The sequence below is a fragment of the Thalassophryne amazonica genome, chromosome 13, assembly GCF_902500255.1.
Source record: "Thalassophryne amazonica chromosome 13, fThaAma1.1, whole genome shotgun sequence".
NCBI classification, from domain to species: domain Eukaryota; kingdom Metazoa; phylum Chordata; class Actinopteri; order Batrachoidiformes; family Batrachoididae; genus Thalassophryne; species Thalassophryne amazonica.
The window spans coordinates 11,452-35,794 of NC_047115.1; the positions used below are offsets into that span (position 1 = coordinate 11,452).

The 24,343-nt window shown below is 43.8% G+C and overlaps 1 protein-coding gene across 2 annotated transcripts in view; it reads left to right on the forward strand.

Moving 5' to 3' along the window:
- The first annotated feature begins 3,900 nt into the window (after positions 1–3,900).
- tjap1 (tight junction associated protein 1 (peripheral)) overlaps positions 3,901–24,343 on the forward strand; it is a 76,689-nt gene continuing 56,246 nt past the window's right edge. Inside the window, exons 1-2 of one of the 2 annotated variants that reach the window (XM_034184606.1) lie at positions 3,901–4,133; positions 22,004–22,121. The gene's annotated coding sequence lies outside the window, so the exon portion shown is untranslated. The remainder of the gene's footprint in view (positions 4,134–22,003; positions 22,122–24,343) is intronic. The other variant, XM_034184607.1, reaches the window with a different exon arrangement.

Genomic DNA, 24,343 nt, shown 5'->3' on the forward strand with positions numbered 1-24,343 from the left:
ATCTTGTGACCAGTTCTTCTTTCTCTGCAGAGGCTAGAGAGGTTTCTCCTGAAACCAGCTCTCCTTTGTTTGCAGAGAATAGAGCTGTTCATCTGCTATAAAATACTTAACAGATAAGTATTGAAATCTTTGATATCAGACTTAACAAAAGTTTTTAACTATTAAAGCTTTATTTACTTCACCTGCAAAAATATGTTAGCTAATTAAAAATTATCGGATCAAAATTTATCTGAAGATACTCGGTCGGATTATGGTTTTCAAAGTAATGGATGGTTTCTGCCAGGATCCCCACTCTGGATGTGGGCAGGATGCTCCTCTATGCACTGATGGCACACAGGAACTGCCACCCAGAGATGGTATCTTGGATGAACAGCAGCCTGTCGGTGCAGCTGATGCTCATGGCCACTACTGAGTGCCAGCTCCGATGTTTCCCTTTATGCTTGAATGTGGCATGGTAGAAGCAGAGGCCAGGTTGAGAACGCTGCTGGAGCAAGATAGTTGCCGTCGCCAGAAGCGCTGCCTCCTCCGGGGGTGGCGCCGGTGTGTGGGCGGCTGTATGGGTAGTAGTGGTGAGTGCCACAGTGGCCATGCTGTGGAGTTGGCCAGCCAGGAAGAACTTATCCGCCTCCTCTGCTAGTGCGTGGCAGTCAGTGATGGTGGTGTTGGCCAAAGCTGCCCACACCTGGGGAGGAGGTTGCTGCAGCAAGAGGTGGATGAAGAGGAAATCTGGCCAGTGTTCCCCCAGGAGCTGTAACATTCTGTCCATGAGTTCAGAGGCTTTGCTGTCCCCTAACCTGCCCAGGAAAAAAGCCTGCTGGCCCACTCAGCATTGGGAAGTTTGAAAGTCTTCAAGAGGTGAGCCGCAAGGGTTGCGTATTCATCTGCTACCAGGGGATTTTGCAGAAGAGTGACCAGTCTTGTTGCTGTGGAACTGCTGAGGGCCAACATGATGTTGTAATACTTTGTATTGTCTGCCGTGATCTTCCGCAGTGCAAACTGTGCCTCATTTTGAGTGAACCAGGCCGCAGCAGATGACTCCCAAACCTCCGGGGCCCTCAACGACACCCGTTCGCTGTCATGATCACGACAGAGTATCCTTCAAAAATGTTGAAAGCACAGATGTCAGGGTCACCAGTGTGGAAATTCTGTGAGGCAAAAATAAGAGTGACAATTTTGCATTCTAACAATGCATTGGCATGTCACTTTATTTCATTGGACTTGGCCTGGCTTCTGACTGCACGGGATCCTGACAATAAAACATCAATGAGGGCAACAGGAGCAGACCTTTGTCTGCGCCTGCCACAGTGCAGCGAGTGATCAAAATCCGAATACATGTTGTCAAGACAGCTTTGAGAACAATCAATCGCACACTGCCCATTTGGGGGTCTTGCTGGGAAAGCAGTGATGTACCTGTCTCTGCTAGTGAACATGTGTAAAGTAGAGAACACAGTGTAAATGCAAGTGGTGGAACATTTACATGCAAAACAGGTTTAACATGTAGAGCCGGACACATGTTGCAACCACAGGTGATGATCTGACTTGGTGAATACATGCGACACGTGAACCACAATGTTTTAGTTTTTCTGAATACATGATGGGTTACAAAGAGATGGAAATGGACAAATGTTGATCACAAAATACAAGAATTTGTTTTGAAAGCCAAATTAAAGCCATATTACACTTCAAGACAAAAACAGCCCAGATTGACTGTGTGTCCTGGAGGAAGACATGAAGTGGACACAGGTGGACTGACCTTGAGACAGGTAATAGTCAGCACCTGAGGTTATGTCACTTTTATGGCTAAAAATAGCTCTTAATCTGTCTGCAGTTTTCAAAGTTGGGTGAATAATTTTATTTTTATCAGCTACATCAGGATTCAAACAATTTAAAGAATTGAAGTAATGATTCATAACTGATGTGTGTGTGTGTGTGTGTGTGTGTGTATATATATATATATATATATATATATATATATATATATATATATATATATATACTTTAGATCGTGTTAACTGGAGTGAGATATTACTTTAAACACCAATTACTGGGTTCATGGACTTACACAGAAAGGCCCAGCTTGCATCTTTGTTTTTTTTAATATAAATAAACAAAAAACATTTATTCATTCATTTTCTGTCACGGGCAGCAGAGCAAGCAGCACACTCCACACTTCCCTATCATCTGCCAAGTCTTGTAATTCTTCCTGGGGGATCCCGAGGTGACTCAGAGTCCCTCCTGGATAGTCGATTTTCTCACTCTGTCCAGGAGTGTAAGCCCAGATACCCAATGGAGGAATCTCATTTCTGCCACATGTATCCATAATATTCTTTGAGTCATTAACCAAAGTTCATGACCATAGGCGAAGTGTCTCCCATGACATTTTTCTTTTTTCCTACAACATCTGTTATGACATATTATGTAAATAATATGCAAATGAGACAATGATGTCATTTAGTGACTTCTAGTGACTTTGTTAGATATATTTGTGTGTTTATTATTTTGTTTTCTTTGCCATTTGTTTTGGTATTAAATAATTATTTTACTTAAATGATTGTATTCTTAGTTTGATATACTTTTAGTCTGTTATTTGTTTGAATGTGCATGTCAAACAGGGAACTGGTTTTACCTCTCGAATAAAGAGATTCGGGTTACAATATAAATCATACGTCACGTTATCGCACGGGTTATGGGCAGGGGGCGGGGCCTCCCTTGAATGCCCACGGCGACCAGTAAGGGAAGGATTTTGCAAAATAAGTCCCCCCCCCCCCCCCCAAAAAAAAAACTGGTCCGCATGCCTTCACTGCGCATGCATCATTTGGGACCACAGTAGCTTGTCTGAGTCTGACTCTCTGAGTCTGACGCTCTTCCCCCAAAGCGATCAAAATGAATAATGTGATTATTAACCATCAGATGACAAAGTAAAACCTCTTAAATCATTCTAGAGTCAGTTTGAAGCAGAAATGAGGCCGTTTTAACCAGGAACAAGGCGATAATCGGTGAGTCACTACTGACGCTTTGAAATGACGGAGGCGCAGTTAATGCAGCAGCAGCAGCTCATGTAGCCGCGGCGCTCTGATCGCTTCCTCGGTCTTTATGATGAAATAATGCTGAATTTATGTGGAAATAATTGTGTTGTAGAAAAGCTTCAGATATCTGTGGCTGAGACAGATGATGACTGGAGGCAGTTTGAAGCAGAAACAAGGTGACAATCAGTGAACCGCGGCTAATGATGTATGCGCAGTGAAGTTAGGGGGAGCAATTTTTAGGGGGGATGTTGTGCTTTATAAAAACTTTGTCCATTGATGTGGTTCTGGATGGATCTCCTGCGTGAGAATCCAGAGAATTAGAATCCAGCCCTGTTTTTCCACTGTGACTTTGAATTAATTTAAAAGTGTGAAATAGTTTGACTTTACTTTGTGAGGGACAGTATTAGAGTGAGAACGGGGAGGTTTAACAACTTCTAGACTAATGATAAGCTTTTTTCCTTTGTAATTAATCTTTTCTTGATAATTAGCAAATTTTACTTACACAAAATGAGAATCTCCAAATCCCTTCTGAGTTTTCAAATATTTCTGGCACAATTTAATTAGTAATACAAATACTTTGGAGCTAACACATAATAAGAAAAGTAACTACACACTGACTGACTTTGGATGAGTTTGCGGTGCTTTAATTACATCCTTTAACATCTCTTTGTTTTGTTTTTTTACTGATAAGATTTGATATATTCTGTGTTACACTGATGTTTATGTGATCTATTTGGTGTCAACTGTCTGCATTTATATACTTGTTTGTTTATGTATATTGAAATTTCAAGTAAAATTTTGAAAGGAGAAAAAAAAAGAAATAAACAAGGACAGCCAATAGCTGCCCTTCTTACTGAGGAGTCGGCAGCGCTGCTCGGGGATTACCCGTCATGCCCCGCAGCTAAAGATGGCGGAGTGAGAGCAGCTCGGCAGACGAACTTTGTTTGGATTCGTGGAACCGGTTTCGGAACGCGGCTGAGACCAGCGTTTTGTTCCGGATTCGTGCCTTTGTTCCGGCCTCGGCTCGGCTCGGTGGGAAGCTTTAGCTGAACTTTCCTTCTCGCGCTGTTTTTCGGACATGAGCCGAACCAGGCCCCGCTGACCCAGGTGAGTCCGGAACCGCCTCAGTGCTCCGGATCTTGCTCCACACGATGATTGTGGTTCGGCTTGTTTGTCCGGCAAAACCGGGAACATGACGTGATCACTGATCGGCTTTGATTCGGAATGGATCAGTGCCGACACCGAAGGTTCCTGAAGTCTGGAAAAAACACCAAATTATGATCATTCGTTCGATGTGACGTCATCACCTGCCGTTTAGTCCCGTAAAATATGAAAAATGAGTTCAATAAAGTAAATATTCATTCGATAAAATAATAAATGAAAAACACCACAAATTCAGTTCATAACAACAATAATAATAATAATGACAACAATAATCATTACGACAATAATTAAATGACCTCCAGCGATTGGTCAGTCAGACCATGGTTTGTCCAATTTAACCAATGATCACAGTGGGCGTGGCCGACGGGGAAGCCCTTTAAATGTCATGAGTAACAATAAAGACTAGAGTTCAGTAATATAATAATCCAGCTCTGTCTGTATCTTCTTCTGCCACAGTAGATGTTATAGCGCCACCATCTGGTGGACATGTTTAATGTTGTTTCAGTAAGGGGTTTGTTGAAACCAGGTGTACTGACTGAGTGTGCAGATGATGCTGGTGCTGTGTGGATGCAGTGGTCGCTCCAGAAGCTGTGTGAGGAATCAGTCTGGGTCTGTGATGGTCCTGAAATATTGAACCTGTAGACATTCACTTACATCAGCAGTCATATTTATGTCTTTGGCCTTTTGAGATCCAGTGACGCCTGGACAGTAAGAATGTTCTGTCTGAATCAAGCTTTCAAGCTCATGGTATGGTTGAAATCATGCTGTGTTCCTCTCAGGTGTCCTCAGACAGCCAGGTACAAAAAAGTGTGAATGATATCACTTAAACTACCATGTTGCCCGTGGGGATCCATGGGCTGGAGATTGGGTTGAGTTTATAATACAGGTAGGTGACGTTTTTCAAGGTAATAAATTGTGCAAAGTTTCTACAACAATTTAACTGAAAGTGCAGGAAATTAAAATGAGAAAGTTCTGAGAATAATTGTATTTATTATTTGGCACATTTAGATGATGCCATGTTTTACAACTGGCAAGGTTGAGATATTTCCTTTGTTCAGAGCTTGTCTGGTTACCAGGGACTGATTCACGTTGATATCAGCGCCCATTGTTCACTGTTGTTACCTAATTTTACTAGTTTCTCCAAAAATATTAGTCTTATCAACTTTCTGTTTTCACAGCGGTCATCCTTGACCCAAAATACATAAACATACCAAACGGCAAATGTCAGCTCTCAACAGTTTCTCTGATCAAAGTTACACACACGCGCACACATGGAGGCCACTTGGCTTTTAATATATAGATTGTTCAGCAGCTGGCTTGATGATCTCTGTCAGGATAACAAATTTTAACTTTGCGAGATATTGGCCGAGAAAATATCACAATAATCTTTAATATCATAATATCCATCCATCCATCCATCCATCCATTTTCTACCGCTTTATCCGGAGTCGGGTCACGGGGGCAGCAGCTCAAGCAAAGCCGCCGAGACCTCCCGATCCACACACACCTCCCCCAGCTCCTCCAGCGGAACCCCAAGGCGTTCCCAAGCCAGCCGAGAGACGTAGTCCCTCCAGCGTGTCCTGGGTCTTCCCCGGGGCCTCCTCCCGATGGGACGTGCCTGGAACACCTCTCCAGCGAGGCGTCCAGGGGGCATCCAAAAAAGATGTCAGAGCCACCTCAACTGACTCCTTTCGATGTGGAGGAGCAGCGGCTCGACTCCGAGCTCCTCCCAAGTGACTGAGCTCCTCACCCTATCTCTAAGGGAGCGCCCAGCCACCCTGCGGAGGAAACTCATCTCGGCCGCTTGTACTCGCGATCTCGTTCTTTCGGTCATGAGCCAAATCTCATGACCATAGGTGAGGATCGGAACGTAGATTGATCGGTAAATCGAGAGCTTTGCCCCCCTACTCAGCTCTCTCTTCACCACGACGATCCGATACAGCGGCCGCATCACTGCAGACGCTGCACCGATCCGTCTATCGATCTCACGCTCCATCCGTCCCTCACTTGTGAACAAGACCCCGAAATACTTAAACTCCACCACTTGAGGAAAGGACACTCCACCGACCTGTAGAGGGCAAAGCACCTTTTTCCGGTTGAGAACCATGGCCTCGGATTTGGAGGTGCTGACCTTCATCCCGGACGCTTCACACTTGGCTGCGAACCGCCCCAATGCACACTGAAGGTCCTGATTTGACGAAGCCAACAGAACCATATCGTCCGCAAACAGCAGAGACGAGATTCTGTGGTTCCCAGACCGGACTCCCGCTACACCCTGGCTGCACCTAGAAATTCTGTCCATAAAGATAATGAACAGAACTGGGGACAAAGGGCAGCCCTGGCGGAGGCCAACGTGCACTGGAAACAGGTTTGACTTACTACCGGCAATGCGAACCAAGCTCCTGCTGCGGTCGTACAGGGACCGGATAGGCCTTAGCAAAGGACCCCGGACCCCGTACTCCCGGAGCCCCCCCACAGGGTGCCCAGAGGGACATGGTCGAACGCCCACTCCAGATCCACAAAGCACATGTGGACTGGTTGGGCAAACTCCCATGAACCCTGAAGCACCCGATGGAGCGTGTAGAGCTGGTCCAGTGTGCCGCGACCAGGACGAAAACCACACTGCTCCTCCTGAATCCGAGGTTCGACTATTGGTCGAATTCTCTTCTCCAGTACTCTGGAATAGACCTTACCGGGGAGGCTGAGGAGTGTGATCTCCCTGTAGTTAGAACACACCCTCCGGTCCCCCTACTTAAACAGAGGGACCACCACCCCGGTCTGCAAATCCAGAGGCACTGTCCCCGACCGCCACGTGATGTTGCAGAGGCGTGTCAGCCAAGACAGTCCCACAACATCCAGAGACTTAAGGTACTCAGGACGGACTTCATCCACCCCAGGAGCCTTGCCACCGAGGAGCTTTCTAACCACCTCTGAAGAAGGAATATCATAATATTTTTGTCTGCATTATTTTCAGACCATTTTCTGCCACCGATACAATGATAAAAGTTCATAATGCAAGTTCATCCTTTCAAATGCTGGTTTTTCTGCTGGTTCATCTCTTTCATTATAAAATTAGTTACACCATTTGTGAGTGTGCAACATTTTATGCTGTCTTTTTGTCTACGTTGTCGGGCAAATGCACGCTTAAAAGCAAACTGGCGGGGAGGTGTGTCTCCATGTCCGTCTGTAGTTTTAGTTCCCATTTGGAAAAAGTGGATAGGATGGTGATATTTAAGGTGCATTTTCACATTGGTTGTATTTACAGTTTTTGTTGCCACTGTTTTCAAGCAAAGTCAATGTACTGTTTCGTTTGCATTGGGACAATGAATGTTCATATCTTTAGGGTCCTGGTGCTTCATGCTTACTGTTTGGTTATCAGAGGCAGACTTGAACCAGTGACCTAAGGCTGGGACTGGACGTCTTTAATGCCAGGGGCCTCATGTACAAAGGCTGCATACACACAGAAACATGGCGTACGTCCGTCTCCACGCTAATGCTCAGATATATCAAAAATGAAATAGCCATGGAAATGTGCAGTCACACAAAAATCCTGGCTGGCGTATGCACGTTTCTACAGCTGCTGTTCCTCTGCACATAGAGTTGATGCTGGGAACCTTTAATAGTGTGAAAACACTGTTAACCAACTTCATAACAAATGTGGTTCAAGTCACTGACAGTTATTTTTGGGAAGTCAAGCATAGGAGAAACTAACTGAAAAGTTTGGAGGGCAGAGTGTTCTGTAATATGACATACATGAATAAAATTAATCAAACCAGTGCATGCTGACCCCACTCACATCTGATTTACTATCAATGTTTTCCAGGGATATTCAGCTTATGAAGAAACTCAAAGATGATGAATGCACCTCAGTTGGGATTTCGGAATCATGCATTTTATTTTTGACTTTAGATTTACGATGTACGTGAAAAAACATCCATCAAAATGTGATGTACGTGAACAGAATTCCATCAAATTTGACATACGTGAAAGCATGCAGACAAATGTTTCTGATCTCCAAACACAAATGTGTGCCAAATGAAAATGTAGAATGGACACATATAAAATACTTGTTCTACAGAAATCTTAAACAACTTACCTCTTTTCCTGTGTGAAAATCCTCCCTGAAAACATCATGTATGTCACAATTTCACGGATGTCAATTTTTGGACAGAACCATGTGTGTGTGTGATGGTGGCCATTGCAGAGGTTCTTCCTGAAAACTGATGACATCATCATGTTGTGTGCACATTGAGCTCCAATCCTGCTAAGTCATAGCTTTTTGCTGCTTATGCACTTGATAATAAAGGTTGTGTTCACGTATGTTAAATCTTAACGGAATTTGGAGGGAGTCATTTGGAGTGAGCATTAAATATTGTTCTGTCTTCGGTATATTGAGGAGAGGATTGAACTTTACGGCTTCCTATATTTCTAAGCATTGATCACTGCAATATTGATAATCAGACTACTCTGCTAGATTTGGGATCACTTGGATTTTGAGACTTTTTTTTTTTTTTGGACAGAAATTAAACATACGTAAACACCAAAATATAAGACCTTATAAAAAAAAACAAACCAAAGCCAATATACCATTCATTTGGCAATTAATAGATTTGTATGATCCATATCTGTAGAAACTGTATCCAGTTAACCAGACCAACAAAATGACTCAATTTTGAAGTTTAAAATTGGGTGTCCAGGTATGTCACAAAATAAACATATGAGTACCCTTTTTTTTTTCTCAAAATGTTTTGTTAAAAAATAGCTATGAAAGATTGAGGCAAGACTGTTTCTACAGATATGCAATGTAAAACCAAAGAGATAGACTAAAAGAAACAAATATTTTCTTACAACTTATTTATTTGAAGACCATTTACAGAAGCTAGTAAGCTGGTAAGCGCCCCCCTCTCTGCTGAGCGGAGATGCGCCAAATCTGGCAACAGGTCCAGAACCTACGCTCGCTGTTTTGATGCGGAGGCAGCCCGCAAGGATAGATTTCTTGCGGAAAAATTCCGCAGGGTCTCGGTAACTGCAGCCGCAGAGCTCCGTGGCCATGACTTGTATTCTTTGCGGGTCCCGCATCCATACCCCCGGAGGCAGTGAGCGAAGAGAGAGCACGCGCATTGTGTTCTGCATGTGTCTGTTTATAATCTTCTCACCCAGAAGAAAAAAGAGTGTTTACACAGGAGAGAAAAGTGAGAACATGTTAATGCCTGTTTGAGAAAAGTGTGTAGTGAGGGGTTTTACACGAAGCAGGATTACACGAAGCAGGATTTGCACGAATGCCAGACCTAATGAAGCACCGATGGAAGACCTACGTCGCTGTTTAGATAATGATACCAATAACCATGTATACAGATGATACCAAAATGATACCAATGACCATGTATACAGGAGTAACTCTGTCTGCTTAAGCATGTAAACGGGTTATTCCTAATGATTCAGAAACCGGAATATTGACCTTAACCCGAATATTAACGGCATGTAAACGTAGTCATTGGTGTTGGTCCAGTCTGCTCTCATAAATGAGCATTATTGTCTGTACTGTGACAGATTTTCTGTGACTTGTCACAAAATAAAAGTTTCTTCTTCCCTTGTCTTGGTTGTCAAGGTAACGGGGTGACCTTTCATCCCATGGTTCTGTGTGACATCACATCAGATTTGGAGTCTCACCAAAGTTAAATAAATCTATGTTGTATAGTAGGTTACAACATAGACATAACAGCTTGGGACTCTGACGAGGGCGGTCGCATCTCCTCCATTCTCCCTTATCTCTGCTCTCTGCTTTAACCTTCAAGTCCCTACTTCACCAGACTGTGAATTCCTCAAATTATATTGGATACTGGATTTATAGGACTACTATTGGATTACCATGGAATTGATCAGCTGGTCTCTGAACGCTATTGACACCATTTTTTCTACAAGAAGGTCAGAACTGGGGGATCCTACCTGCCCAGATGGAATGTATCCTGCGGGCTGTGTCCTCGACTCCTGGGGGTCTTGTCGTGTTGCTTGCTTGGCGCCTTTCTCCATTGAGGATGTTGAGGATTTATTCATTTTTGGTCTTATGGTAGCAGGGCTGGTACTTTCTGGCTTATGTGCTGCCCTGATCTACCGGAAAATTGGCAAGATGGCGGCATCAAGAACCATGGCCCCTCGCTTGTCTGTCATGATTAACAAGGTTGGCAAGGCAGTGCATTCTCAGACTGCGATGACTCTTGAACTCAGACGCAAATTGGATGACATCTTGGAGCAGATGCGTGCCTTGCAGATGAAGCTGAAGATTTTGGAGGCCAGGGAATATTCTTAATTTACAATTGGGAATATTCTTAATTCATAATTGGGATTTGGTTGTTCTAGTGATGCTGTTAAAAGTGTTTTTCACTGCTCAAACCACAACACGCCAGGCTTATCAAGCCTGAAGGACAAATTGCCCAACTGTTTTCCTCCAGAGGAATGTCTTTGGCCTTGGTGAGATTGTTCGGCTTCTTTCTTATCTCAACCCACAAAGACAGTAAACTGACAGACTCACACATGGACAAAGACTGAAGCATGCTCCATTGTTCCCTTTTACCTCACCTCCCGTCCCCCATCATACACCCGATCCCGGCCACCGCTCACACCACCCCTTACCTCTCTGGGGGGCTGCGCGGTTTTAGCTGCGGCAGGTCCCCGTTCCCCCCAAGCTGGCGGCGGCGCGACTCCAGTTGCAGCGGCTACCACACACTCACATCGCCTCAATTTGGATAGCGGACTGTTTCAGGTTTAGTGCACATAAACAATGTCAAATGTATATGTATTGTCTTATTTCTGATGTGTGCCATTATTACAGTAAACAAGTAATAATTGTGGATTAATTGTTTTTTTGTCTGTGGAAATGTGAGTGTGGACGTAATCTCATTGTTGTTGCACTTGTAATGACAATGACAACAAATCTCATCCATCTCATCCATCCATCCAGGTTCCTAAGGAGCAGCTGAAGGGGCATACTAGTAAGACCCTTTGGCTGCTCCCTTGTTTTTCCTCAGGTTGCCACAGCAAATCTGAGGTGCATCTGCATGTTGATTTGGTTCAAGTTTTACACCAGATGCCCTTCCTGCAGCAACTCCACATTATAGTGTGGTCTGATACATGAAATCAGATCCGTAGGATTTGTTTGCTAAAATTGATTTTATTTATTTATTTATTTATTTATTTTTGGGGGGGGTTTGACTTGGGATCAAATTATGGAAAAATGGTGGGGATCAAATTTTGGGGGGGCCCTTCTTTGTTGAGGCCCCCCCCAAAAACTAAGATCGTCCGTATATCGGTCATCTTGAGTTTGTCTTGGGTGTTTTTAATAATGCTGACTCCATTTATTGAACTTGACCAAAAGTGGCCGTTACCAACTTCCAGTCATTAATTATCTGATTATAAGCTTATCATTGGTTGAAGCTGCTTTTATGACAGTGCCACATACTTTTTTTACTGCTTGTTTCTGTTGAGAAAAAAACAACATAATTTGACAGGAACTGAGAGAAGTGTCATCAAAATGACTGATTTCTCATCAGATATATTCACCATGTTCGACAACCTTAAAAATGTCATCAATAGTACAACATATGTGAGCGTTTACGTAGTTGTCCTCATCCTCATCATGGACCTCAACTTTCATCATGTTCTAACAGTCACCAGCATGACCTCTGCAGAGAGGAGTGCAAGGAAGACTGTTCTGTGAACAGCTGCATCTTCCTCTGCCTCCAGACTTACACCCAGACTTATTCAACTCTGACAGCTCGAGGGGCAGGGCGATCAAGACACCGCACAGGAACATACACTCCATCCTTTTTGATCTTTATTGATCCCTAAAAGGGCAATTCATATTCACACCCCTCAAACAAAAATACAGCAATTAATCCACAGTTATTACTAGTTGAATGTAATAATGGCACACATCGGAATTAAAACAACCGCACATATACATTTGATTTGTTTATGTACACTATGCTTTGAAACAGTCTGTCATCTGAATTGAGGCAACAAATGTGTGGGGGCTGCAGCAGCATTTTCGCCACGTGGCCAATCTCGGGGGGGGGGGGGGGTGGCAGAGTGCAGGCCGGGTGGGGGAGGGCTTGAGGACAGAAACACAAGGGAGGGGGTGGGGGGCATACATCATGTGTGCAGGTGAGTTCATATCAGTTTCTGTCCGTGTCTGTGTAGAGTCGAGTGGCCTTGATGACCGCAGACTGTAGGGGAGGGCAAATGAAAAGGAGCCAGATGCTTCACCAAGGCCGCTGAAATCCTTCTGGAGGAAAACAAAAGGGCATTTTAACCTTTGGTAGCTGATGAGGCTGCCATGTTTGGGTTAGGCAGAGAAGCACAGAGTTCCAATACAGCCTCTCTTTAACTGTCCAGATCCAGTTGTGAATATTCACTGGTCTCCAACATCAATTCCTTTGCAAGGCAGACATTTGCGTTGAGATGATTTCCAATTTGCATTTAAGTTCAAGAGTTATTGCAGTCTGAGATTGTACCGCCTTGCCCACCTCATTAATCGTGACGGCCAGGTGTGGGGTTGTGGTTTTGGTAGCAGCCGTCTTGCCAATTTTTGGGTAGGTCAGGGCAGTGCCTAATCCAAGCAGCAAAAGCCCTCCTGCCATAAAAGCAAATAAGAATAAATCCTCAAAGTCTTCCACGGAGAGTGATGCCAAGCACGCGACTTGCCACTTCTCCCAGGTGTCGAGAACATAGCCCGCAGGATAGGTTCCATCTGGGCATGCAGGGTCCCCCAGCCCTGGTTTCCTTGTTGAAAAGATGGTGTCAATAGCATTGAAAGACCAGCTGATAAAGTTCATGCTTATTCCAAATATAGTTTGAAGAATTCACAGTCTGGTGAAGTTGGGACTTTTGAAGGTTGGGGCAGAGATAGAAAAAACATAGGAAGAGAGGAAAGAGGAGGAGATTTGACCACCCTTGCCAGAGTCCCAATCGAACTCCAAATCCAAGTCATTGCTGCACATCATTAACTTCACATGGGAGTTCACTGCTGACTAGTTCTGTTGGAATTGGACCATCACCAAGTAGCTGGAACCAATTGATGACAGGATGGTCCCCGTCAAGTTTCAAGTAGTTGCTGACCCAGCTATTTTTGGAGATGCCAATGAATTTCCTGCTTCAGTCAGCTTCTGAGAAGTGGTGGAGGCCAATGAGTCCTTAAATAGAAATGAGCAACTTTTGTTCACACAGACCATAAAGGAGGTTGCAGTTCCTTTGATCTGATGTGGTGCATGTGCACTGAGCAGGCTGCAAGCAATTCAATTCAATTTAATTTTATTTATATAGCGCCAAATCACAACAAACAGTTGCCCCAAGGCGCTTTATATTGTAAGGCAAGGCCATACAATAATTACGTAAAAAACCCCAAAGGTCAAACAGGAAGAAACCTCCAGCAGAACCAGGCTCAGGGAGGGGCAGTCTTCTGCTGGGACTGGTTGGGGCTGAGGGAGAGAACCAGGAAAAAGACATGCTGTGGAGGGGAGCAAAGATCGATCACTAATGATTAAATGCAGAGTGGTGCATACAGAGCAAAAAGAGAAAGAAACACTCAGTGCATCATGGGAACCCCCCAGCAGTCTACGTCTATAGCAGCATAACTAAGGGATGGTTCAGGGTCACCTGATCCAGCCCTAACTATAATCTTTAGCAAAAAGGAAAGTTTTAAGCCTAATCTTAAAAGTAGAGAGGGTGTCTGTCTCCCTGATCTGAATTGGGAGCTGGTTCCACAGGAGAGGAGCCTGAAAGCTGAAGGCTCTGCCTCCCATTCTACTCTTACAAACCCTAGGAACTACAAGTAAGCCTGCAGTCTGACAGCGAAGCGCTCTATTGGGGTGATATGGTACTATGAGGTCCCTAAGATAAGAAGGGACCTGATTATTCAAAACCTTATAAGTAAGAAGAAGAATTTTAAATTCTATTCTAGAATTAACAGGAAGCCAATGAAGAGAAGCCAATATGGGTGAGATATGCTCTCTCCTTCTAGTCCCCGTCAGTACTCTAGCTGCAGCATTTTGAATTAACTGAAGGCTTTTCAGGGAACTTTTAGGACAACCTGATAATAATGAATTACAATAGTCAAGCCTAGAGGAAATAAATGCATGAATTAGTTTTTCAGCATCACTCTGAGACAAGACCTTTCTAATTTGAGATATTGCGTAAATGCAAAAAAGCAGTCTTACATATTTGTTTAATATGCGCTTTGAATGACATATCCTGATCAAAAATGACTCCAAGATTTCTCACAGTATTACTAGAGGTCAGGGTAATGCCATCCAGAGTAAGGATCTGGTTAGACACCATGTTTCTAAGATTTGTGGGGCCAAGTACAATAACTTCAGTTTTATCTGAGTTTAAAAGCAGGAAATTAGAGGTCATCCATGTCCTTATGTCTGTAAGACAATCCTGCAGTTTAGCTAATTGATGTGTGTCCTCTGGCTTCATGGATAGATAAAGCTGGGTATCATCTGCGTAACAATGAAAATTTAAGCAATGCCGTCTAATAATACTGCCTAAGGGAAGCATGTATAAAGTGAATAAAATTGGTCCTAGCACAGAACCTTGTGGAACTCCATAATTAACCTTAGTCTGTGAAGAAGATTCCCCATTTACATGAACAAATTGTAATCTATTAGATAAATATGATTCAAACCACCGCAGCGCAGTACCTTTAATACCTATGGCATGCTCTAATCTCTGTAATAAAATTTTATGGTCAACAGTATCAAAAGCAGCACTGAGGTCTAACAGAACAAGCACAGAGATGAGTCCACTGTCTGAGGCCATAAGAAGATCATTTGTAACCTTCACTAATGCTGTTTCTGTACTATGATGAATTCTAAAACCTGACTGAAACTCTTCAAATAGACCATTCCTCTGCAGATGATCAGTTAGCTGTTTTACAACTACCCTTTCAAGAATTTTTGAGAGAAAAGGAAGGTTGGAGATTGGCCTATAATTAGCTAAGATAGCTGGGTCAAGTGATGGCTTTTTAAGTAATGGTTTAATTACTGCCACCTTAAAAGCCTGTGGTACATAGCCAACTAATAAAGATAGATTGATCATATTTAAGATCGAAGCATTAAATAATGGTAGGGCTTCCTTGAGCAGCCTGGTAGGAATGGGGTCCAATAGACATGTTGATGGTTTGGATGAAGTAACTAATGAAAATAACACAGACAGAACAATCTGACAGAAAGAGTCTAACCAAATACCGGCATCACTGAAAGCAGCCAAAGATAACGATACGTCTTTGGGATGGTTATGAGTAATTTTTTCTCTAATAGTTAAAATTTTATTAGCAAAGAAAGTCATGAAGTCATTACTAGTTAAAGTTAAAGGAATACTCGGCTCAATAGAGCTCTGACTCTTTGTCAGCCTGGCTACAGTGCTGAAAAGAAACCTGGGGTTGTTCTTATTTTCTTCAATTAGTGATGAGTAGTAAGATGTCCTAGCTTTACGGAGGGCTTTTTTATAGAGCAACAAACTCTTTTTCCAGGCTAAGTGAAGATCTTCTAAATTAGTGAGACGCCATTTCCTCTCCAACTTACGGGTTATCTGCTTTAAGCTGCGAGTTTGTGAGTTATACCACGGAGTCAGGCACTTCTGATTTAAAGCTCTCTTTTTCAGAGGAGCTACAGCATCCAAAGTTGTCTTCAATGAGGATGTAAAACTATTGACGAGATACTCTATCTCACTTACAGAGTTTAGGTAGCTACTCTGCACTGTGTTGGTATATGGCATTAGGGAACATAAAGAAGGAAACATATCCTTAAACCTAGTTACAGCGCTTTCTGAAAGACTTGTAGTGTAATGAAACTTATTCCCCACTGCTGGGTAGTCCATCAGAGTAAATGTAAATGTTATTAAGAAATGATCAGACAGAAGGGAGTTTTCAGGGAATACTGTTAAATCTTCAATTTCCATACCATAAGTCAGAACAAGATCTAAGATATGATTAAAGTGGTGGGTGGACTCATTTACATTTTGAGCAAAGCCAATTGAGTCTAATAATAGATTAAATGCAGTGTTGAGGCTGTCATTCTCAGCATCTGTGTGGATGTTAAAATCGCCCACTATAATTATCTTATCTGAGCTAAGCACTAAGTCAGACAAAAGTTCTGAAAATTCACAGAGAAACTCACAGTAACGACCAGGTGGACGATAGATAACAACAAATAAAACTGGTTTTTGGGACTTCCAATTTGGATGGACAAGACTAAGAGTCAAGCTTTCAAATGAATTAAAGCTCTGTCTGGGTTTTTGATTAATTAATAAGCTGGAATGGAAGATTGCTGCTAATCCTCCGCCTCGGCCCGTGCTACGAGTGTTCTGGCAGTTAGTGTGACTCGGGGGTGTTGACTCATTTAAACTAACATATTCATCCTGCTGTAACCAGGTTTCTGTAAGGCAGAATAAATCAATATGTTGATCAATTATTATATCATTTACTAACAGGGACTTAGAAGAGAGAGACCTAATGTTTAATAGACCACATTTAACTGTTTTAGTCTGGTGCAGTTGAAGGTGCTATATTATTTTTTCTTTTTGAATTTTTATGCTTAAATAGATTTTTGCTGGTTATTGGTGGTCTGGGAGCAGGCACCATCTCTACGGGGATGGGGTAATGAGGGGATGGCAGGGTGAGATAAGCTGCAGAGATGTGTGTAAGACTACAACTCTGCTTCCTGGTCCCAACCCTGGATAGTCACGGTTTGGAGGATTTAAGAAAATTGGCCAGATTTCTAGAAATGAGAGCTGCTCCATCCAAAGTGGGATGGATGCCGTCTCTCCTAACAAGACCAGGTTTTCCCCAGAAGCTTTGCCAATTATCTATGAAGCCCACCTCATTTTTTGGACACCACTCAGACAGCCAGCAATTCAAGGAGAACATGCGGCTAAATATGTCACTCCCGGTCTGATTGGGGAGGGGCCCAGAGAAAACTACAGAGTCCGACATTGTTTTTGCGAAGTTACACACCGATTCAATGTTAATTTTAGTGACCTCCGATTGGCGTAACCGGGTGTCATTACTGCCGACGTGAATTACAATCTTACCAAATTTACGCTTAGCCTTAGCCAGCAGTTTCAAATTTCCTTCAATGTCGCCTGCTCTGGCCCCCGGAAGACAATTGACTATGGTTGCTGGTGTCGCTAACTTCACATTTCTCAAAACAGAGTCGCCAATAACCAGAGTTTGATCCTCGGCGGGTGTGTCGCAGAGTGGGGAAAAACGGTTAGAGATGTGAACGGGTTGGCGGTGTACACGGGGCTTCTGTTTAGGGCTACGCTTCCTCCTCACAGTCACCCAGTCGGCCTGCTTTCCCGGCTGCTCGGGATCTGCCAGAGGGAAACTAACGGCGGCTAAGCTACCTTGGTCCGCACCGACTACAGGGGCCTGGCTAGCTGTAGAATTTTCCACGGTGCGGAGCCGAGTCTCCAATTCGCCCAGCCTGGCCTCCAAAACTACGAATAAGCTACACTTATTACAAGTACCATTACTGCTAAAGGAGGCCGAGGAATAACTAAACATTTCACACCCAGAGCAGAAAAGTGCGGGAGAGACAGGAGAAGCCGCTATGCTAAACCGACTAAGAGCTAGTAGCTGCGCTAAGCTAGCGGATTCCTAAAAACACGCAAAGTGAATAACGTGTAAATAATTTAGAGGTGATTCAGCAGAGGGAGTGCTTTAGTTAAGGCACGTGAAGATTACACTGTGAAACAAATCGTTATCTAGGTAACTAGATCAATCTAACTGCGCAGATTAAACAGCTAACAGATACAGCAAAACACCGCTGTGCTCCGGAACAGGAAGTGATACAATACCGCAGTGAGAGCCAACCACCAGTAGAGGCAAGCAAGAGTACAGTGCAAGTGTAATACTTTTCAAGAGCAGAAGCATCTCCAGCACCCTCTAGGTCTAACACATGTTCGAACACAGTCATCTTGAATCTTAAGTTGAACTTCTAGGACACTCTCTCCCATTTAATCAGAGAAAACATGATGTAGGGGTTGTGAAGAATCATGCTGACAGAAACTGCAAGAAGAGAACACACAAACGTCTGCCTTGGGAGTCATCTTTGACCTCTTAGGTTTCACTGATTCATTAGACCTGGACGGACGTCCAGCCTGTCAGTCAAGAGACTCTTGCACGTGTCCAAAACCTCTGTATGTATACGGATTTCCGCCAAAATGTCTTTCCATGTTCCATTTATTCTGTCATATAAAACTGCAGGGTTCTCCCCAGTCAACGGTGCTGCGCTGCTGAGTGGTGTCATCTTGCAATATTTTAGCGTGAGACTTGGTGGGGCTCTAACCACACGCAAACTCATTTTTGCGGGGAAATTTCATGTATACAACTTCAGCTCTTAATTTTATCCTGTTTACATCCGGACAAAACGCAAGCATTACATGAAGCCAGATGATCAGAGGACCATCTTTGCATTTTTTGTTTTGTCTTGGTGGGGACCACAGCCCGTGTAGCCGAGGAGGATTTGGAGGCTAAACAACTGAGAGACTGTAACGGTCCCTGCCGTCTTAATGTATTTGTGTGCTGTTTAATGTGTCTGTTGTGTGTCTTGAGGTCTTGGCCACCTGGGAGGTGCTGATTAGACTTCCTGTTAGGGGAGCTATAAACGGAGGGAGTTTCTGACTTCTTTTTCTCTCTCCTTTTGGGTCCTCCTCTGTCTCATTCTCTCTCCTGGACTGCAGGTTGGGGAGCAGCTGCGTCTGATCCTGGTCTTGGTCCTGGTTCTGGTTCTGGTGTTGGTCTGGGTTCGTCTTGCCACGTCCGTTCACTCTTTTCGTTTTATTTTATCTTCTTATTTTATAATAAAGTTCTCGTAATGGTTGTAAAAAGACTGCGCTTCCTTGTGGGCCTCAGTTTTTGTTGCGGATGGTGAGCCGGGCCGTAACGAATGGGGGCTCGTCCGAACATGTTTTTGTTGTTTTACTTTCCCTAGACTCGTGTGGCGACGTACGGTAAAAGTTTGGGGTTAGTGGTGCGTCGTATTGTTACAGCTGCTGCTTGTTTGGCGGTGATCTGCTGTGGAGTGGAACAGGTGCATCAGTGTGCACATGTGACTCGCTACAGGTGGCGGTGAGGACGCACTGGAGCGTTTTTTTTTTCCTTCTTCTTCTTCTTTAGATGATGTGGTGTGTTTGTTGGACACGACCAAGATAATAGGTGAGTGGAGTGTGTGGCTTGTGCACGAGTATTGAGCTCTGTTTTGTAGCTGTGTCTCCTGGTGAGGTAAGAGGCTTTGCTGCTTCACACGTGGCCTGTTTTTTTTTTTTTTATAGTGTCGTGGGGGTGCGGTTGGCGTTCACTGTCTGACAGTGTTCTTGGGAGCAGTCCAGCAGAAATGTTTTCTTGCAGGTTGTGTGCTTAATCATCCCGCCGCCAAACCACATGAAGAGTTAGGTAAGTTAATTAGATGGAGCTCATTGAGCAGGCTTCGAATAGAGGAGACACGGTTACATTGAGCGCCGTGCAGTGCACTTGTGAGCACTTCAATTTGCAGTGTATTAACTTGGTCTGTGTGTGGTTATGTAGCGCGGTGTGTGCTTGTAATTCTGGCCAGTTATGGACGCGGAAGTGGAGAGTTTTGTGGCTAATCCCACAAGGGAGAAGCTTGATGTTTTCGTCAAAGATAATCTGCTGGCAGTTGTGGCTCATTTTGACATTCCAGTTACAAGCCGGGAAAAGAAAAAAGCTATTAAACAACAAATTGATGACGTGTTGGTTGCGAAGGGTGTGTTTCCTCCTGTTGCATCAGAGGTGGTCCAGGTGGCAGCTGGGACAGCTGACGCTGATTTGAGCAAATTAGAGCTGCAGCTGGAAATGAAGTGTTTGGAGATGAATCTGCGAGAGCAGGAAATTCAGTTAGAACAACGTAAACTGGATTTGGAAGAAGCGCAGAGACGCGATGCAGCATGTGTGTCTGGCGTGCGGACTGTTAATCCTGGTGAAGCAGACTTTGATGTGAACAAGTGCATTCGATTTGGCCCACCCTTCATTGAAAAGGATGTCGATAAATATTTTGTTTTATTTGAGCGCATGGTATCGATGTTAAAGTGGCCAAGAGAGGTTTGGCCGTTACTTCTGCAGTGTGTGCTGGCAGGTAAAGCTCAGGAGGCGTGTGCTTCGTTATCACTGGAAGATAGTTTGGTTTATGACAAAGTGAAAAGCTTCACGGAGAGAACATATGAGTTTGTGCCAGAGGCTTATAGACAGAAACTTCAACATTATAAAAAATTTGACCATCAAAATTATGTGGAGTTTGGTCGTGACAAAACTGCGTTGTTTGAGCGTTGGTGCGCTGCGCAGATTGTTAAAAATTTTGATCAGCTGCGAGATCTGATTTTGATGGAAGAGTTCAAGAAATGTGTATCAGAGAGGATTGTAACTTACATCAGTGAGCAAAAGGCTGTGATTGTTTCAGATGCTGCTGTGTTGGTGGATGAGTACGTATTGACTCATAAGTCTTTTTCACAAAATGTGACTTCAGATTTTAGTCTTAGTTCCAGTGGGCTAAGAGAGGGGTGTTCTGAGGGCTCTGGTCAGTCCAGTTGGGTGAAACAGGGGGATGTATGAACTCTGTTTTGCGTGATAGTGATCGGGTGTGTCATTATTGTCACAAGCATGGGCACATTAAAGCAGATTATGCTCTGCTAAAGTCAAGGACGTCTCTTAAGTCCAAAGGAGTAGGTTTAGCTGCACCGGTGCGTAATGCTGTGGAACTCAAGGTGGAAAACATGAGCTCTGAACCATGTGACTCGTACTTGCCTTTCATCCGTGAGGGATATGTCTCATTGGTGGGTGATGACAAAAAAGTGCTTGTCAAAATTTTGTGTGACACAGGGGTATTTGACTCATTTATCTGAGCTGATGTGTTGCCGCTGTCTGAGGAGTCGGAGACGGGCACGCGGGTTCCAGTTTGAGGTATGGGTCTTAATGTGCTCTTTGTGCTGTTGCATAAAGTGTCACTTGACTGTGAACTGTTCAGTGGGGATGCAGTTTTGGCTGTTTGTCCTGCATTGCCAGTGGAAGGTGTTTCTGTCATCTTGTCATCAAAACTTTCCTTTTTGCTAAAGCTTATAGTTAGGGCTGGATCAGGTGACCCTGAACCATCCCTTAGTTATGCTGCTATAGACTTAGACTGCTGGGGGGTTCCCATGATGCACTGAGTGTTTCTTTCTCTTTTTGCTCTGTATGCACCACTCTGCATTCAATCATTAGTGATTGATCTCTGCTCCCCTCCACAGCATGTCTTTTTCCTGATTCTCTCCCCTCAGCCCCAACCAGTCCCAGCAGAAGACTGCCCCTCCCTGAGCCTGGTTCTGCTGGAGGTTTCTTCCTGTTAAAAGGGAGTTTTTCCTTCCCACTGTTGCCAAGTGCTTGCTCACAGGGGGTTGTTTTGACCGTTGGGATTTTTCCGTAATTATTGTATGGCCTTGCCTTACAATATAAAGCGCCTTGGGGCAACTGTTTGTTGTGATTTGGCGCTATATAAATAAAATTGATTTGATTTTGATTTGATCTTGGGCAATGGTTTGGCTGGTGCGCGTTTGTGGAAGGACGTTGCTGGGTCAGTTGTACAGAAGGAGGCGGAGTCAGTTCTTGATTTGCTTCCTCAGACTGATGAGTGCAGTAAACAGTTCCCCCAGGTGTTCATGGCATGTGCGGTTACTTGGGCTATGGCACGGGATGAGGTGACGAAGGGGAAATGTGGAAAAAATGTTGATGTACCTCTGTCTGATTTTCCTGTGTCTGTGTCTCGCAGTGACCTGGTGGCGGAGCAACATGCTGACGTGTCTTTAAAAGGCCTCTTTGATCAGGTGCCCCCAGGGAGTGACATTCTGGATTGCACGTGTGGGTACTTTCTTCAGGATTCACTGTTGGTGAGAAAATGGTTGCCCCATACGGGTATGGTCGGTGATCCTGTGTTTCAAATCGTGGTGCCCAGTAAATTTCGTGCTGCGGTGTTAAAAATCGCGCATGATGAGTCTGGACATTCTAGGGTGACTAAAACATATGACCAGGTCCTGAGACAATTTTTTTTTGGCCGCGTCTTAAAAAGGATGTTTCTGCATATATTAAGACACATCATGTGTACCAGCTGACTTCGAAGCCTCATCAAGTGTTGAAGTCAGTTCCATTGAGTCCAATTGAAGTTGCATCTGAACCATTTGAGCATTTGATAATTGATTGTGTTGGGCCTTTGCCTCAGTCAAGGTCTGGGTCATCATATTTGCTCACAGTGATGTGTCAGGCTACACGGTATCCAGCAGCTTATCCATTGTGGACGATAACTGCTAGGGCAGTGGGGTGGGCGCTTACTCAGTTTATTTCTGTGTTTGGTATTCCGAAAGTCATACAGTCGGATCAGGGCAGTAACTTTACATCTCATCTGTTTGGCCAGGTCTTGAAGCAGCTTAGAGTGCGGCATAATAAAGCGACGGCTTTCCATCCTGAGTCGCAAGGTGCTTTGGAACATTTCCACCAGTCCTTGAAGTCGCTGTTGCGTGCTTACTGTACTGAGTTGGGGGTTGACTGGGAAGAAGGTTTGCCTTGGCTGATGCTGGCTGCTCGTGAAGTCACTCAAGAAAGTACTGGGTTTAGCCCAGATGAGTTGGCCTTTGCACATACAGTGAAAGGTCCTTTGGCTGTAGTGGCAGACAGATTAAAGGAGCCAAATCCACTTAAAAATCTGATAGATTATGTTAATGGATTCAGATGGCGCTTGTATGTTGCAAGAGATTTGGTCAAGTTAAAAATGACTGAATAAAATGAAATCTCTGTTTGATAGATGTTCGGAGGTGCGTTCGTTTTTGTTTGGTGACCAAGTGTTGGCTCTTTGTCTGGTTATCACATCACCTTTTCAAGTGAAGTTTAGTGGTCCTTACACTGTGCTTGAACAACTTTCTGATCAAAATGATTTAATCTCAATGCCTGACCGCAGGAAAAAGCAACAAATGTGTCATGTCAACTTGTTGAAACCTTACTATGCCAGAGAGGAGTTACAGCCAACGGAGGATGCTGAGGCTTCGGCGGTATGTATGGCAAGTAGATCTATTGGGACGCTTGACAGATCTGGTACCTTGGACAGCTCACTGCCACTGACCGAGGGGAGTGACAATGGAGTTGGTACTGTGGGCAGTGCTCTTGTACAGGGGCGTCTTAAGAACTCAGACGTTTTATCAAATTTGGGTGTGTTGCTTGGTCGTTTGCCTAGGTGTCAGGCTGAACAGGTATGTGAATTGATAAATCATTTTCCATGTTTGTTTTCGGCTATATCGGGGCGCACACATCTTACTGAGCATGATATTGATGTGGGGGATGCTGGGCTGATTAAGCAGCGCTTTTACAGAATCAGTTTGGATAAACGCAAGCATCTGGATGCGGAGGTAAAATACATGTTGGAGAATGGCATTGCAGAGCCAAGTGTGTTGAGTTGGGCGTCTCCATGTATTTTGGCTCCTATAGTGAGAGAAAATAAGTATTTGAACACCCTGCGATTTTGCAAGTTCTCCCACTTAGAAATCATGGAGGGGTCTGAAATTTTCATCTTAGGTGCATGTCCACTGTGAGAGACATAATCCAAAAAAAAAAAAAAAAATCTGTAAATCATAATGTATGATTTTTTTAAATAATTTATTTGTATGTAACTGCTGCAAATAAGTATTTGAACACCTACCAACCAGCAAGAATTCTGTCTCACACAGACCTGTTAATTTTTCTTTAAGAAGCCCTCTTATTCTGCACTCTTTACCTGTATTAATTGCACCTGTTTGAACTTGTTGCCTGTATAAAAGACACCTGTTCACACACTCAATCAATCACACTCCAACCTGTCCATCATAGTCAAGACCAAAGAGCTGTCTAAGGACACCTGGGACAAAACTGTAGACCTGCACATGGCTGGGATGGACTACAGAACAACAGGCAAGCAGCGTGGTAGAAGATAACAACTGTTATGATTATTTATTAGAAAGTGGAAGAAACACAAGATGATTGTCAATCTCCCTCGGTCTGGGATTCCATGCAAGATCTCACTTTGTGGGGTAAGGATGATTCTGAGAAAGCTCAGAACTACACAGGAGGACCTGGTCAATGACCTGAA